We start from the raw sequence: 16,390 nt of genomic DNA on the forward strand, positions 1-16,390 counted from the left end.
CTCTCTAAAAAAAGAAGAAAAAAAAAAAGAAATTACCCAATCTGAACAACAGACTGAAAAAAATGTTAACATAGACCGAGGGCTCCCGAAGACTATTACAAAAGATGTCATGTAACATTTGTGTCATGGACTTCTAGAAGAGGAAGAAAATGGTGGGGCGGAAGCATATGTGAAGAAATAATGGCTGAAAAATTTCCAAATTTGGGCAGAGGCATAAATCTACATAGTTAAAAAGTTGAGCAAATCCTGTAGGATAAAGCTAAAGAAACCCACATCTACGCATATTGAAGTTCCCAAAACTAAAGACAATTTTTTTTTTTTTTTTTGTACAGAGGATTTGAACCGAGATGTGCTCTACCACCCCAGCCCTTTTTATTTTATTTTGAGACAGGATCTTGCTAAATTGCCCAGGCTGGCCTCAAACTTGTGATTCTCTTGCTTCAGCCTGAATCTTCTGCTGGGATTACAGGTATGTGTCACCATGACTAGCCAAAGAAAGAATCTTGAAAGCTGCGAAGGAGAAATGACATCTTACAAGGGTGAAACAATTAATGACCACACATTTTGCATGAGAAACATTGGAAGCCAGAAAGTTGAGTAATTTTATCTGTTATGGTTTAGATGGGGCATCCCCCCAAAAGCTCATGTGTGAGATAAAGCAAGAAAATTTAGAGGTGAAATGATTGGGTTATGAGAGGTTTAAACATCTCAGCACCCTAATTCCCTGATAGGGATCATATGGTGGTGACTGTAGGCAGGTGGGAAGTGACTGGAGGAGGTGGTCTCTGAGGGTGTGTCTTTAGGGTTTCTATTTTTTTTCTCATTGAGAAGAGCTCTCTATGCTTCCTGGTGCCATGTTCCCAGTGCTTTCCTCCACCACACCCTTCTACCATGATGCTCTGCCTCATCTCAGGCCCTGAGGAATGGAATTGGCCAATTGACTGAGACCTCTGAAACCTTAAGTGCCAAATAAACTTCTCCTCCTCTAAAATTGTTCTTGTCAGGTCTTTTGTTTACAGCAGAGAAAAAGCTGACTAAAACAAAATCAGGTCTAATAGACTTCAGAGCAAAGAAGATTACTGGAGACCCAGAGGATCAGGAGCATCCTGCGATAGAGCCGACCGGTGTTCTTGAAAACTATCAAGGCAATAAAAAACAAAGACAATCTTAAAAAGTAAAACAGCCAAGGGGAGCTGAAGGAGACATGACAACAAAATGTGTTAAGATATCCTGGTGGGAACCCCAAACAGAAAAAAGTCATGAGGTAAAAATTAGGGAAATCTGAATAAACTATAGACTTTGGTCCATAATAATGTATCAGTAAGGTCTCATTAATTGAAACAAATATACCAACTAAAGTAAGATGCTCATAATAGAAGAAATTTTGTGTACAGAATACACAGCTTCCTGCATCATCTATCCAATTTTTCTGTAAACTAAAACCTATTCTAAAAAATTAAGTCTGTGAATTTGGGCTGGCTCCATTGGTAGAGTGCTTGCCTTGCATGCCCAAGGCCCTGGGTTCAATCCCCAGCACCACACACACACACAAAAAAAAAGTAAATTAAGTCTGTGAATTTAAAATAAGTACTATTATCTCTTGGATATTAGAAAAAATGATGGACATTAGACAGGGAACTGCACCATGCTACTCTCCTGGTTCTCAGGACTTCAGGCTCAGGTTGAAACTAAACCACTGGATCCCCTGGGTTTCCAGCTTACCACTCATTCTGAAGATCTGGGGACTTACCCACCTGCATATTCACATGAACCAAATTCCTTACAATCCATCTACCTACCTACCTACCTACTACCTACATACCTCCTTGTAAACACATTCTTTTGGTTCTAGTTCTCTGGAAACCCTGACTAATTCAGTCATGATATACCAAATCAAACAGAGATATATCCAAAAAAGGAAAATTATAGGCCCAGTCCACTCATGAATATGAATATAAAAAATTCTTAAGCCATTAGCAAATCTAACTCAAGAATATATATATACACACACACACACACACACACACACACACATACACACACAAAAAAATTGCCCATTGCTTTGTTGAATTTAACCCAGATATGTAAAGCTGGTTTAATATTAGAAAATCCCCAATGTAAATCATTGTATTAACTAGTTAAAAGAGAGGGTAAAAAAAGGCATATTAATGTCATTGGTCAGAAAAATCCTTTGCAAAAATTCAGCTCTCAATCATGATTGAGATTGCAGAAAAATAAGAATAGAATAGAAAATTTGCACCTTTAAAAACATTTTTATTAGTGCATAATAGTTACATATAATTGTGGGGTTCATTTTGGCATAGTCATAAATACATATAGTATAATTTGCTCCACTTCAGACTCCAGTAATACCCCCTTCTTTTCCCTCCTCCTTCACCCATCCAATTCCTCTAATCTATTAGTCTTCCTCTATTTTAATTATTTTTAAATCTGCGCTTTTTCTTAAACACCCAGAGAAGCCTCATTCCAAATGGAGAAACTTAGAAACATTCCTCTAAAGCCAGGAAAGGTACACCAGAACACCTATTATCATTATTTTTATTTAATATGATGTGGGAGATTCTAGCCAGTACAATACAACAAAGAAAAAGGATATTAAGGTCAAAGTGTTGGAAAAAAAGGGCAGAGAAATGTCACTGTTTGAAAGTAACAAACCCAAACAAATGTGCTGATAAGTTATTAGAAATATTATAGCCGTTTATAGATATCAGATCCTCAAGTCAGTTGTTTTTCTATACACTAGCAGGAAGTTGCTAGGAAATGCAATTAAAACAAAAAAGAATACAGGTGTATCAGAGAATATTAAGTCCTGAGGACTCATAAATCTACCAGAAGTTTTTCAAGATCTCTACAGAGAAAAATCTTTATAAGGATATCAATTTCCCCTAAATTCATCTGCAAGCTCAATGTGATTCCAATAAAAGCCCCAACAGAGTTTTCATGGAACTTGATACTGATGCTTTAAAAATGTATATGGAAAGAGCTGGGATTAGCCAGGGCATTTCTGCAGCTGAAAGGTGCCTGGGGAAAGAGAGAGAGGGGGAGGAGAGATCCAAAAACCCACAGGAAGCTTGGGAATCAAGTTTCCCAAAGGAAACTTCTCTCAGCTACCAGTCAGTGGACTTACAGGTAGGAAGCCAAGATATTATCCACCTCATTTTGCTTTATTAGAAGAATGACGTTGAAAAAGGAGAGGAAGCAGTCAGAAGAAACACTGTGCTACCCACAGTTCAGAGGATGCAGCCAAACCTCAAAGGAGTCCAAACTCCCTGCCTGTGGTTTCCTTCTTCTGTGTAGAATTAAGGTTTGCTGGCTGTCTATCTGTCAAAAACTTTGTGCAAGTGTGGAAGAGAGATAAAGGCAAAGCTAAGCTTTCGGTATTTGTAAATGAACCAACTCAGAACTTCATAAAAAAAAATAATTTAAAATTTCACTCCTAAGTCCAAACATCCCAACACAAAACTATTTTTAGTTCCAGTTTCTTTATAGTCTTAATTTCACATACAAATATAAGCACCTACATTTTTGCATAGTCATCACTTTAGAGACTACATAGTATTCAACTGCTAACTGCTTCTCTGGTTTTAGACATCAGGCTGCTCCTGACTTTTAACACTGTTCCAAAGGACGCTCTATAAACATTTTTGTGCAGTCACATTCTCTTTCATTTCAGAACCAGGGTCATAGAGATTGAGAAATGTTCAAAGTTTCTAGTAATTACCTTTTCTCTCCTCCAGATATTCATAGGGCCTATTTCCCAACCTCTCTGGATACCATCTCTCTACTGTTTACTTAACTGTTATTTGCATAAGTACAATTCCAGCTTCTAGAATGAAACCTAACCATTAAGAGTTACTTAAGCAGTTCCTGCCCAATAGTCACTGATTAAAAAAAAAAAAACATGAACGCAGGGCGTGGTGGCACATGCCTGTAATCTCAGCGGCTCGGGAGGCTGAGGCAGGAGGATCACAAATTCAAAGCCATCTTCAACGATGGCGAGGTGCTAAGCAACTCAATGAGATCCTGTCTCTAAATAAAATACAAAATAGGGTTGGGGATGTAGCTCAGTGGTTGAGTGCCCCTGATTTCAATCCTTGGTACCCCCCCCCCCAAAAAAAAAGAACATGAATTGCCATCAGCCATGTGTCATAGAGGGCTCCTGCCATGCAAGTCTCTGAATTCCTAAATTTTTGACTGTGGTTGTGTTCATTGAGCTAAAAAATAGACCCTTAGCTCACATACTAAGTCTTGGGAGAAACAAGCCAAAGTTTGGTAAGCTACTTTTCATGGAAAAGCTTTGAGAGAACAAGACCATAAATGAAGATTCTCCTTCAATGGATAAAAGTAATTGGGAATGGTATGACAAAGTGTGGTACAGAGGATCCATCAAAAACATCTGAGCCCTGGTCACATGTCAGAGTCCAGCTCCAACAGGGGGTCTCAGGAGACAAACAGATGGTAAGGAGTCAGAGAAAGGGGGTAGAGAAACAACACAGACACAAAAGTGATGGTGCTGAATCCCAATCTTTACTTGTGAAGTTAATCATATATACTTTTCATTTTGGCAGGCTCACAGTACTTTGTGGTTAAACCAGGAATTATTATTATTATTATTAATTATTATTATTAATAATTATTATATGATTAATAATAATTATCAATTATTATTCAAAGAAACAAAGTGTTACGTAGCTACAATTAGAATACAAGAATGTATCTTGGCTTATGCATAAGCAAGCATTTTTCCTTTCAGTTCTCGTTTTGCTTTGAGCTGTTTCTGCTTAGTTAACTTCTAATAATAGTTAGAAATGTCCCAGACTATTGGCCTATACCTTGACTATTCTTTCTTGACTTACTGACTGGAACCGGTGCCACGGTTACGGCAAGTGGTTAACTTGAAAAGAGAGGCTATTAATTTTAATCAAACAAGAGTAAGAGCACAAACCATTGTGCACAGGAACAAGAACAAGTTGCCCTGTACTAAGCACTAATCTGTCTTCTTAACATTAATTCTTCTTCTCTAGATTTTAATTTAATTTCTCAAAAACTTCCTTGACTGTTTTTCCTACAGGGGTTTTTTAATTAAACGTTAACAATTTATGCTCCACAGCTGAATCATTGCATTTAGAGCAAACAGATCCATTCTTTAGAAGCAGTTGCATTAATTGGGAAAGTCATGTTTTTTCCTTCATACTTAATGGTCATATGAGAAGTCGCAACTATACTTATTAAAGGAATACAAAAACAAACCAGCCCATTCCCAGAAATATACTGCGCTCCTCCAGAGGATGGACGCCTGGCGCCATCCACCTCAGCAGGGCCTTGCCATTGCCTGAGTCAGGGGAGGGGCGCAGCAGTCACATATTGACATTTCTCTAATTCATTTAAAGAAGTTGTGCTTTGACCCAACCCATCTCCCCTGGCCTTTCTCTAGGAAAAGAACGTTGAGGCCCATGCAGCTGAGTCAGAACCAGAAATAGCCACTAATGTGTATTGACTCCAGGGAGAAGATGTCTGCTCTTGGCCGCTGGGTGTTGGATCACATCTAGATAAAGTGCAAATAAATAAACCCAGTCCACGTACCCAAAGCCCCCAAGTCAACTCCCCATGGTTTTATTATTAAATATAAGTGGATAGACATTTAAGCGAAGTCTGCAAGATTAAGGAGAATGAATGATATAAAACAAGAACAAGATGTTATTATATAAAGTGAAGAAACTGATGGGGACATTAGCAATCGGGGAGGACAAAAAATGTAGCAGTCACAGGAACATGGAATACCTATGCACCTTCCTGTCAGCTTTTCTGTGAACCTAAAACTGTCCTTCAAAAAATTTTTAAAATGTTGAAGGTTTGAGAGGGGAGATAATCAGAAGACAAGAATGCAGTCTTGGACGTTAAAAATGTTTGCCAAGTTTTTAATAAATTCAATAGAAGATTGGAGACAAATTCATTGTGAATCTCCCAGGAGGTAGAACAAAGACAAGGAATCAGAAAACATGAAAGAAAGATAATAGAAATAGATAATCAATCCAGAAGGCTCAATCTCTATTAAAAATACTTTCTTAAAAGAGAAAAACAAGGACAAGAAATCATCAGAGAACAAGAAAAGAAATTTTCCAAGATGTTAAAAACCAAGTATCCTTATCAAACAGGTCCACCAATTTCCCAGAACAAAGAATTGAAAGGTTCACATCTATATATGTTATTGTGAAATTTCAGAAATCCAAGAATAAATATAAGATTCTGAAAGCTTACAGAGGGGAGCACAAGTAAGGGAAATAGAGGCCTCCAAAAGATTAAATCCAATGGAATCCATATCCAAATTTTTTCATGAATAGCTTGGAAATTAAAAGAAACCTGCAGAGTTCTTTCAAACTTCTGAGTGGAAATTACTTTCAATCAATAATTTTACATTTAGCTAATCAATGTCAGGTAAGGGGTGGAATAAAAACATTTTCAGACTTGCAAGATGCTATTCTTCATACCTCTTCTTTTGGAAAATTACTTAAGATTGTACTTAAACAAGTGAATTGTCTAGCCTGGGTTCTAATTTATTTGGGCATTTGATCACAGGGATCAAGAGCATGTGATAGTGTGCAAGAGAGGAAACAGGAACACCAATATAGGGGTGAATTACTGAGGTGCCCTTGTGAGTGACTAGTTTTGCTATCCCATGTGACCATGTTAGAACCCTTTTGAAGCACAATCCAATATTAGCCACTTAATGAACAGAAGGGGAAAGTGTGGATCTATTGAGTCCTGTCTGCCATTTGTCAAAAGTTCCTCCACAGGGCATTAACTTCCCTTTGCTCCTGGGTGGCGCATATGTGAGTGTGTGGTTTGTACAGCTCATCAGTTGACTGGGCAGGAATCCAGAGCCTGGGCTGGAGGTATAGCACTTGAGATCCTCTAATACCCTCTGTTAAATCCCATCCGTCACAAGTCTTTGCAGCTGCCATCTCTGCAAAGATTTAGCATGAGAAGATTAGAAAAGAGCTACAATTCCTGCTGCTGCAGCTGGTCCCAGAGCCATAATTGATATTTATCATCTCTTTTTAACACCCAATAAAGTGTCACAATTATTGCTTTTCACAATCTTATGTTTTTTTTTTTAAGAGAATCTATAAGAAGAAAAAACTGTATTTATATAGTATTTTATATTAAGCTACATGTTTACCATTTCCAGTACTTTTTCTTTTCAGTACTGGGGATTGAATCCTGGGGTGTTTTACCACTGAGCTACATCCCCAGCACCCTCTGCTAAGTTGCCCAGGCTGGCCTTGAACTTCTAAAACTCCTGCCTCAACCTCCAGCGTCCTTGGGATTATAGGCATGTGCCACCATTCCTGGTCAATACTATTCATTTCTGCCTTTGGATCTGAGTTACCTTCTAATGTCATTTTCTTATTCAAATATAGCTTTGTTCCCTCCCTCCTCCTTTGAGCCATTTTACTAACATATATCATGTTTTTATATAAATTCAACAATACAATTCTATATTTTTTTTTTTTTCAGAGTAACAGGAATGAGCTTTTTAAAAGGGCCAGGAAAGGGGAAAAAGGAACACTCTCAAGGGAGAGAGTGGGTCCTCTCAGAGAGGAGAAGGATGGTGTGTCCCTCCTGCTCTCCAGTTTTATTGGGAGTCCCAGGGAAGTTTCCAGAGAGTCCTATCCAGGTCCACTTTTTGACCTTTGAGTGACAGCATAGGAATTGCATGGACTGCCTCCAAGAGAGGATGGTGCAGTGTTCACAGAATTGGAGATTTTTTAAGAAAATTGAGCCCCCCTGTTTTTGCTTCATTTTATTGCCCCCTTAATCAGTTTATTACCCTTTGAAGCTTCCTAGTGAGGGTCTTGATGTTTTAGTTGCCAGGGTGCTTGGGGGTTGTGATAGTTTTGTGATAAGGGAAGGTCTAGGCCACTTGGTAGGGTATGACATGATCTTGAAATAATAGTTTGTTTTTCTTTTAAAGGGGATATAACTGTGGCTGGGGAGGTTTTGACATACTAGGCCCCCATTTTCCAAGTGCTTACCTATCAGATAAGACTCCTTGTGGTTTTCAGTCACCCTTCATTGTCTTTTCCCTTCTAACTGATTCATGCTGACTAGCTAACTAACTGTCCTCCCAACCCCCTTAAAGACTTAGGTCTCTAAATTCTTTTAGGGCAGTTGGGCATGAATTAGACCTGGGTGCTGCCTGCTGAGATAGGGTGAAGTTGGGGTGGGGAGTGACTGAAGTCCTTGTTCTCCATCAGATGGGGCAGGGAAAGTTAAGGATGTTTAGCAACAGGGCAGTCCAGAAGTCCATGATGACAGTTGACGGGTGACCAGATGAGACCTACATAGGGCAGGGATTATGCGCCTGTGCTTACATGTAAATTAGAGTTCCCACTGATTTGAGTCTTGAGTGAGGTTCCACAGTGATGATCTGTTGATCCACACATAAAAACGAGAGGGTAAGAGAAAGGAAAAAGTTCTCTTTACCCTAACATGTGTTGTGGTTCAAAATCTCATGATCATTGTCCTTCAGATTCTACACGTGTAGTGCCCTTATCAAGAACCCTTCAATTACTCATAGGAGAACTTTGCCCCGAAAAGAATCAAGGATGAAGGCTTCCACTCTTACCTCTAAGGAGGTAAGAATTCAGCATCTGAGTTCCAATCAAGAGATCTTTTGGTCCTTACTAGAGTGAGTTCTAGCCAAAGGAACACAAGATTTTTTCCTCTAGTCACCAAGAATCTGAGGTGGAGCAGAGAGGTTCAGAAAAAGTTGAATGGAAAAAAATAACAGAAAGTAATTGGGGCAATTGATGATAACTGTGTGGTAAACACCAAATGTCACAGGGCAGTGGTCTGTCACAAAGCTGCAGCAGTGGGATACCCCCTCTTCAAACCCCAATTCTTGTAATCATGCCAGAAAGATTTTAGACACTTCACTCAGAGTAAGAGGCATAAATTTATTGAAGAGGTGGGAAAAGGGAAAGAGTACATCCTTAAGGAAGAGAGTAGGTCCTCTGAGAGAGGAGAAAGACCTATATGTAATGTTTTATGCAACTATTCTTTGGGTTTTGTTTTGTTTTGTTTTGTTTTGTTTTGTTGGCACTAAAGATTTAACCCAAGGACACTTTATCACAGAACTAAATCTCCAGCCCTTTTTATTTTTTATTTTGAGACAAGGTCTCACTAAGTTGCTTAGGGCGTTGCTAAATTGCGGAGGTTTGCCTCAAACTTGCAATCCTCCTGCCTTGGCCTCCCAATTCACTGGAATTACAGGTATATGCCACTGTACCCAGCTTGTTTCTTTTTTTAAAAAAATAGACTTTATTTTTTTAGAGGAGTATAAGATTTACAGCAAAATTGGGCAAAGGGGACAGAGATTTCCTATATACTCCCTGCCCCTAAAGGTACATAACCTCCTCCTAATTCAACAATCCCCATGGGTTACTAATGATGAAAAAAATACTGTAATTCAAATATTTATCTGTGATACTGAGTATTTTGGTGACCCCTTAAATTTTGTGTCTGAGGCAAATGCCTCAATGGTCTCTTCCTGGTCTCAGCCCTGGTATCCCTCAAGACTTTTCTTTAACAGCATTTTCAGCTGGGTGTATGGTCCCCTCTCCCCATTCTTCTTCCCCAGAACAAACACTGTATTTCCCAGCTTCCCTGAAGTTAGGTGTAGCCATGTGAAGAAGTTTGGGCTAATGAGCTATACAGGGCAGTCCTCTAGCAGTCTCAGGATCGTTCCCAAAGATTTAATTCTATATAGGAAGATGGGACATAATGGGTTAAGAGATGGTGAGTGCTCATTCTTTCTTCTTTATTTTCCATTCCCCATCAGGTATCTTGGAACACAGAAACCCCAATTTGCCCCTGGAATAAGAACCCACACTCCGTAGGATGGAGTAATCATGAAGATTGAAGGCCGGGCCCCTGGTGTCTCTCTGAGCAGCCACCCTGCCCCCTAATACCTGCCTCCTGACCCATTTGTGTGAGAGAAAAACAAATTTCTGCCTTGTTTACCCCTTTGCTGTGCTGTGTTTTATGCCACTTTCAGCCAAACGTTAGAAGACGTAAGCACAAAGCATAAAGGCTTCCCCTAAAGCTGACTTGCCCCTACTCTCAGGAGGGCCCAGTCTTTCTCCTTTTTTTTTTCCTTTTTGGTACCAGGGATTGAACTCAGGACCACTCAACCACTGAGCCATATCTGCAGCCCTATTTTGTATTTTTTATTTAGAGACAGGGTCTCACTGAGTTGCTTAGTTCCTAGCTGAGTTGCTGAGGCTGGCTTTGAACTCGCGATCTTCCTGCTTCAGCCTCCTGAGCCACTGGGATTACAGGCATGCACCACCATGTCCTGCTTTCTCCTTCTTAAGTTAAAATAATGGTGATCTCTTTCTCATGGAGGAGAATCTGATGGATGAAATGATCACTGGGTGATATGGGGGGCCAATCTGAAAGCAGGTGGTCAGTTTACTAAGCTAAGCTTTGATAGGGAGAGGCAGACAACCAGCATTTGACAAAGTTGGTCAGACTGGAGTTGACCTGAACTGAGCATGAACTTTCCATACTGCAACTTGTCTGCTTCGTTCTGGGTCCTGCACCCTACGTGGGCCTGACCACAAACCACATGGCCTGCCTTGGCCTGCTATGCTTGATGCAGTTCATAAGTCTATGACTTATGAACTACTCCCAGCAGTTTTTAGCAGTCCCCCTCTTCCTTATCCCATAGTCATGTAGCCCACACTCTTTTGCTGCCCACCCTCCCCTGAGAGGTCTCTGGTTTAGGCTTTGAGCATCTCTGGATTGTGGTGGCAGTGGCCCTCCTTGGTAAACTCAAGTGTGCGATTCTTTTCCTTGATGGTAATGGTGCCATGATTTAGCCGAATTGTCAACTGCCACTCCAAATCCACTGTCTTCATTCAGATATTAACACCAGCTTCTTTAGCCCTTTGTGTCCTTCCTTGCTGGGGAGATCAGAACCCAAGATTGCAAGTCACAATGCCTATCCCACCGCTCCCACCGCTGTGGTCTGTCATGGCACGATAAGGACTTGACTTTATTTCCCCCTTACTTTGTCCTCTCCTTCTGATTCTCTGTCTTTTCTTTCTGACTTTCTAAGTGAAATTAAAGATTCCGAGTCTTTCCTGGGAAACCTTGGTCCCCCAGGGCCCTTAGCCCACAGGTGTTCATTTTGTTTCATGGGAACTCAGTCTGACTTCTGTCCCTCAGATCTCACCCTCAAAGGGTACTTGCTCCACTATTGCTGTTCTAATTCCATCAAATTCTCCAAGATGGAAATATTTTACTAAAAAACAACTTAGAATTTCAGTGGTCTCTCTGGAGGAACATGGGGTTTTCCCAAATTGCCTCATTGTGTAAGGAGATTTTGAGTCCTGTGACTCAAGATCTCATTCAAGCAGTGATATGCTAATAATTTTTGATTCAAAGGAGTAGAAAAACATATCTCCCACAAAATTTTAAAAACTCAAGGGCTCTTGAGGAGTTCAGAGGCCCCAAGAGCAATCGGAAGCAAAGAAAGTCAATTGGCCAGGCTTTGGAGCACACACCTGTAACTCCAGTGGCTGGGAAGCCTGAGGCAGGAGGATCACAAGTTCAAAGCCAGCCTCTGCAAATGTGAGGTGCTAAGCAACTCAGTGAGACCCTGTCTCTAAATAAAATATAAAATAGGACTGGGGATGTGGCTCAGTGGCGGAGTACCCCTGAGTTCAATCCCTGGTACCTGCCCCTCCACCCCCAAAAAAGTTAATTGCAAATAGGCCTACTGTTTTTTAGTCTTTGGTTTTTTTAAATATATTTTTTTGAGTTATACATGGACATAATGCCTTTATTTTATTTGTTCATTTTTGTGTAGTGCTAGGATCAAACCCAGTGCCTCACACATGCTAGGCAAGTGCTCTACCACTAAACCCCAGCCCCAGCCCTAGGCCTACTGTTTTATCCACTCACAAGGGCTTTGGAGATTACTCAACAGTTGCTTGGTCTTTTACAGTCCCTCCCTGGAAATGTAGATCACATACACATCAGGGCAAAGGCCATCGTACAGGTCTTCTCCACAAATATTGGTGGGAATACTTCAGCCCTCACGGTAAGCTTACCCCATCTGCTAGAAACCAGGTTAAAAAGAAAATAAAAGATGGGACAAAAACAGGATATGAGAGCCAGCTCATTATATGATCTAGTGAGTTTTGTTTTATGTTTAACCCATAGCTAGAATTTTAGAATTGAAGTTGTATGTTCTCTGTGTCTACCTGTATCTTTATGTATATACCTGTGTATATGTTATATATGTGTAATATTTTCCCATCTGTGGATGATATTACTAAGTAGGATTATAAATTTATTTAAAGAGTTTATTCTGATTGGTTTAGAGATAAATAAACACACACATACAAACACACATAATATTCCTAAAGTTTCCATATATTGGAATAGTACTACTTTCAATATGAAAAAAAAACTTTCATAAAAACTTACTCAAATGTTTTAAGAATTCCAGTTCACTTAATTTAGGTAATTTCACATAATTTAGATCATTTCTAAGTAGGATAAACTATTGGAACATTAATTGCTAGATATGTATATATACATATATATGCATATATAATATATGTAAGGTTTTATATATATATGTATACATAATATATGTAAGGTTTTATATATATATAATAATACAATTCCTCAATGTGGCAAGAATAAGTATATTCATTAACAGATAGGTTAACCTATCAGATTAACCTATCTGTTAATGAATATACTTGCATGCCTGTAATCCCAGTGGCTCAGAAAGCTAATAAAAGCTATGATAGGTAGCTGGGTGCACATGCCTGTAACCCTAGTGACTCCAGGGGCTGAGGCAGGAGAACCAAAGTTCCAGGTCAGCCTGGTCAACTTAGCAAGACCCTGTCTCAAATGAAAAACAATATAGGCTGGGAACCTAGCTCGATAGTAGAGCACCCCTGGGCTCAATGCCCAGTACCATACACATAAAACAAAACAAAACACAGTTATTTTAAAAACCTAGATGGTAAATTACCCTTCTGGCTACAACTTGTAAATAATCAGGCCAAATCTAGTGAGACCAGTCTTATTTTGTGATCAAGAATAATGTCCTTTGAGATCATCTTTAATCAGAAGGGATAACTTTAAGAATAAAATTCAGTAGAAAATGTTGATACGTCCTTCTGGATTATCAGATTCTGCTTCCATTAATTGTGTTTACAATATTTTTCCCATTTGAAAATTGCAGATGACTAATGCATATACAATCTCTGTCTTATCTGTTAAAAACATAATTGACTTCTACTATGGGAAAAAAATTTTGTTATCTACCTATAAATTGGACTGGATCCTATACCATGCCCAAATTGTTAACACTTAACCAAATTTTCAATTCTTTCAGTTTCCTTCAATTTGTGTCTATTACTCTCTGAACTAACTTTTCAGTTTTTCTCCCTCCTTCGTAACTTAGCATCATTGAGAACTAAAATATAACCAGGTACAGTGGTGCATAACTATAATTCCAGTGTCTCAGGAAGCTGAAGCAAAAGGATTTCAGGTTCAAGGCCAGCCTCAACAACTTGGTGAGACCTTCTCAAAATAAAAAGAGCTGGGAATATAACTCAGTGGTCAACCACCCCTGAGTTCACTCAGTACCCAAAAACAACAACAAGAACAAAAAGCAAAAAAGCCTAAAACCTCATAGCTCAGATCCTAAGGACTCTAGATCTCCCGTCAATGATCTTTTTTCCCAAGATCTAAAGAAGCATTACAAGATAGAGCCTTTGATATATACTTCTAAGGCCTCATCAACTGCAGCAGACCATGCATGGACCAGATTTCCACCTGACCAAGCTGCTTTGGGTCATTTAGGAAGTCTGGAAAAATGCTTGGGTTACTCATGTGCTTATTTGAAAACTAATCAAGTCAGGTACAGTGGCACATGCTGTAATGCCAGCAACTCAGGAGGCTGAGACAGAAGGATTGTAAGTTTCAGGCCAGCCTGGGCAACTTAATAAGACCCTGTTTTAAAATAAAAAGTAGAAAGGGTGGGGATGATGTAGCTCAGTGGTAAAGTACTCTGTGTTCAATTTCCAGTACAAAAAAAGAAAAGAAAGAAGAAAGGTAATCAAGGGCAAGGGTATAGACAATATCATGAAAGCATTCATATTTTAGCTTCAAGAGACAAGTGGTGCTGCATAATCAAAAGACTTTCAGCTGAGCAAGGTGGCGCATGCCTGTAATCCCAGCAGCTTGCGAGACTGAGGCAAAAGAATCATGAGTTCAATGCTAGCCTCAGCAAAAACGAGGTGCTAAGCATCTCAGTGAGACCCTGTCTCTAAATAAAATACAAAATAGGTCGGGATTTGGCTTAGTGGTTGAGTGTCCCTGAAGGATTTTCATCCACCCACCACTTAGAATGCACTAGACTAGATGCCCTCCAGGTTCAACTGCTTGATTTTACTTTAATATGACTATGACACTTTATATTCATATTTCTCTTTATCATTTTAGACATCTCACTTTTTAAATGCCTAGTCTGAAGGCTCTTTGCAAGTATGCCCAAAGATGGTCCAATTGGTCCTCTGGGAGCAACATCGCCGAGAGAATTACTTTGAATCTATTTTCCTTAACCCTAAGATGTAAAGAACAGTCCCTCTGAGCCTGTCTTGAACAAGAGGATGCATGGACAAGGCGGACCAAACTTTGTGCTTACTAGAACAGACTAAGCATGAACTGAACTTGATGTGAACTTCCCATACTATAATGTGCTCCCTCCAAGCCTCTGCTTCCAACTCACATGCCTAGCCACAAACAGTGTTGTTGCCTACCACTATCAGTTTTTTTTTAATGTTGAATGCAGTTGTTAAGTTTTAAACTTCCTCCACCAGAATTTTTTTTTGCACTTCCTTCCTCTTTTCACAGTCACTTTCCTCTTTCTCATGGCTTCTGAGAAAAAGTTTGGCTCACCTACTCCTTCTCTGAGAGGTTTCCAGCTTAGGCTTTAAGCATCTCCCTAGTGCAATAGTCTTCCTTAATAAAGTCTTTCCCTACTAATGTTCAGATTTGAATTCCCCCTGCTCCTCACTGACCACCCTGCTTTACATTGCCCATAGGATTTTGTGCCTTTAATTCAATACCAATTGCTGGGGTCATACAATCATATGCTTTTGTCCAAAATATCTCTATGGGACTATAGAATATTGTTGCACCATTTTGGCACCATTCATAAAGAAAAGGTCAGCACCAGACATTGAAGGTTGTACAGCATCAAGATTGTTATGTAGATTCGAGCATAATGGCACATGTCTGTAGACCTAGCTACTCTAGAGGCTAAGGTGGGAGGATCACTTGAGCCCAAGAATTTATAGCTAGCCTGGGCTACACAGCAAGACTCTGTCTCAAAACAAAAAGAGTTAGGTTTCTCACTTGTAAGATCTGAGAAAATGATTTGCCTCCAAATATACTCTAGCTGAATAGATTTTCTTCTTCTAAGTTCTATTTCTGTGACAGTTCATTACAAAACCCAATGACCCAAAAGTTTACAGCTAGTTTTTGTAGACCCTCCTTTTTTCTACCTATGATGGAATAGGGAATTTTAGATTTCTGGCAGTATGGTCTGTTGTGGTGTTTTGTTTTGTTTTTTAATCTAAAAAGTCACCAGATGGCTGGGTCCATTTATCCAGGAAACCAATTGGTTCACTACAAGGATATAAGACCAGGAGAAACTGGTAGTTTCCCAAGGAAATTGTGTACAACATCAACGATGTGGTTATATGCTTTAGCCAGTTTCTGAGCAAACTATATTCATGTGTTGGACTCATAGTAAGCAATGACTAAGGATGTGAACGTGATCTTAAGAGCACTCACCTCTCTGTCCTTCACTAATCCTCTCAAATGGCTCAAGCAATTGATAAACCCAGCCTAATTCCCTCTTAAGATTAGAAGCCGTCTTGCCACAAAGGCATAAAAAGTTAATTTCTGCTTTACTATAAATTACTGAGATTTCTAAACTTGCTTGGAATGCCTGCCCTTGCCTTCAACTCACCCATGCTTGGCTTTCCCTGACCAGATAGCAACCCTCTCTGAAACTTTAGTGGCACCTCATAAATTCTGGCTTTCCCTGGCCAGATAACGACCCTCTCTAAAGCTCTAATGGTGCCTCATAAATTCTGATGTTGGGATCTAAATTGACTCCCTAAGTGCTGAACCATTAAACCTACTATCTGCCTTTGTGTTATGCTTGTCAAAATTCTGTTATCTGTAAGCTCTCAAGATACCTCCCCTTTTTGCAACTTTCTGTGCTATAAAGCTGCACTCCTAGAGAGCTGGGGTGCTGTCTTCT

This window comes from Marmota monax, unplaced genomic scaffold, assembly GCF_021218885.2.
Source record: "Marmota monax isolate L192 unplaced genomic scaffold, Marmota_monax_Labrador192_F-V1.1 WCK01_AAM20220418_F8-fsc00068, whole genome shotgun sequence".
In the NCBI taxonomy this organism is placed as follows: Eukaryota; Metazoa; Chordata; class Mammalia; order Rodentia; family Sciuridae; genus Marmota; species Marmota monax.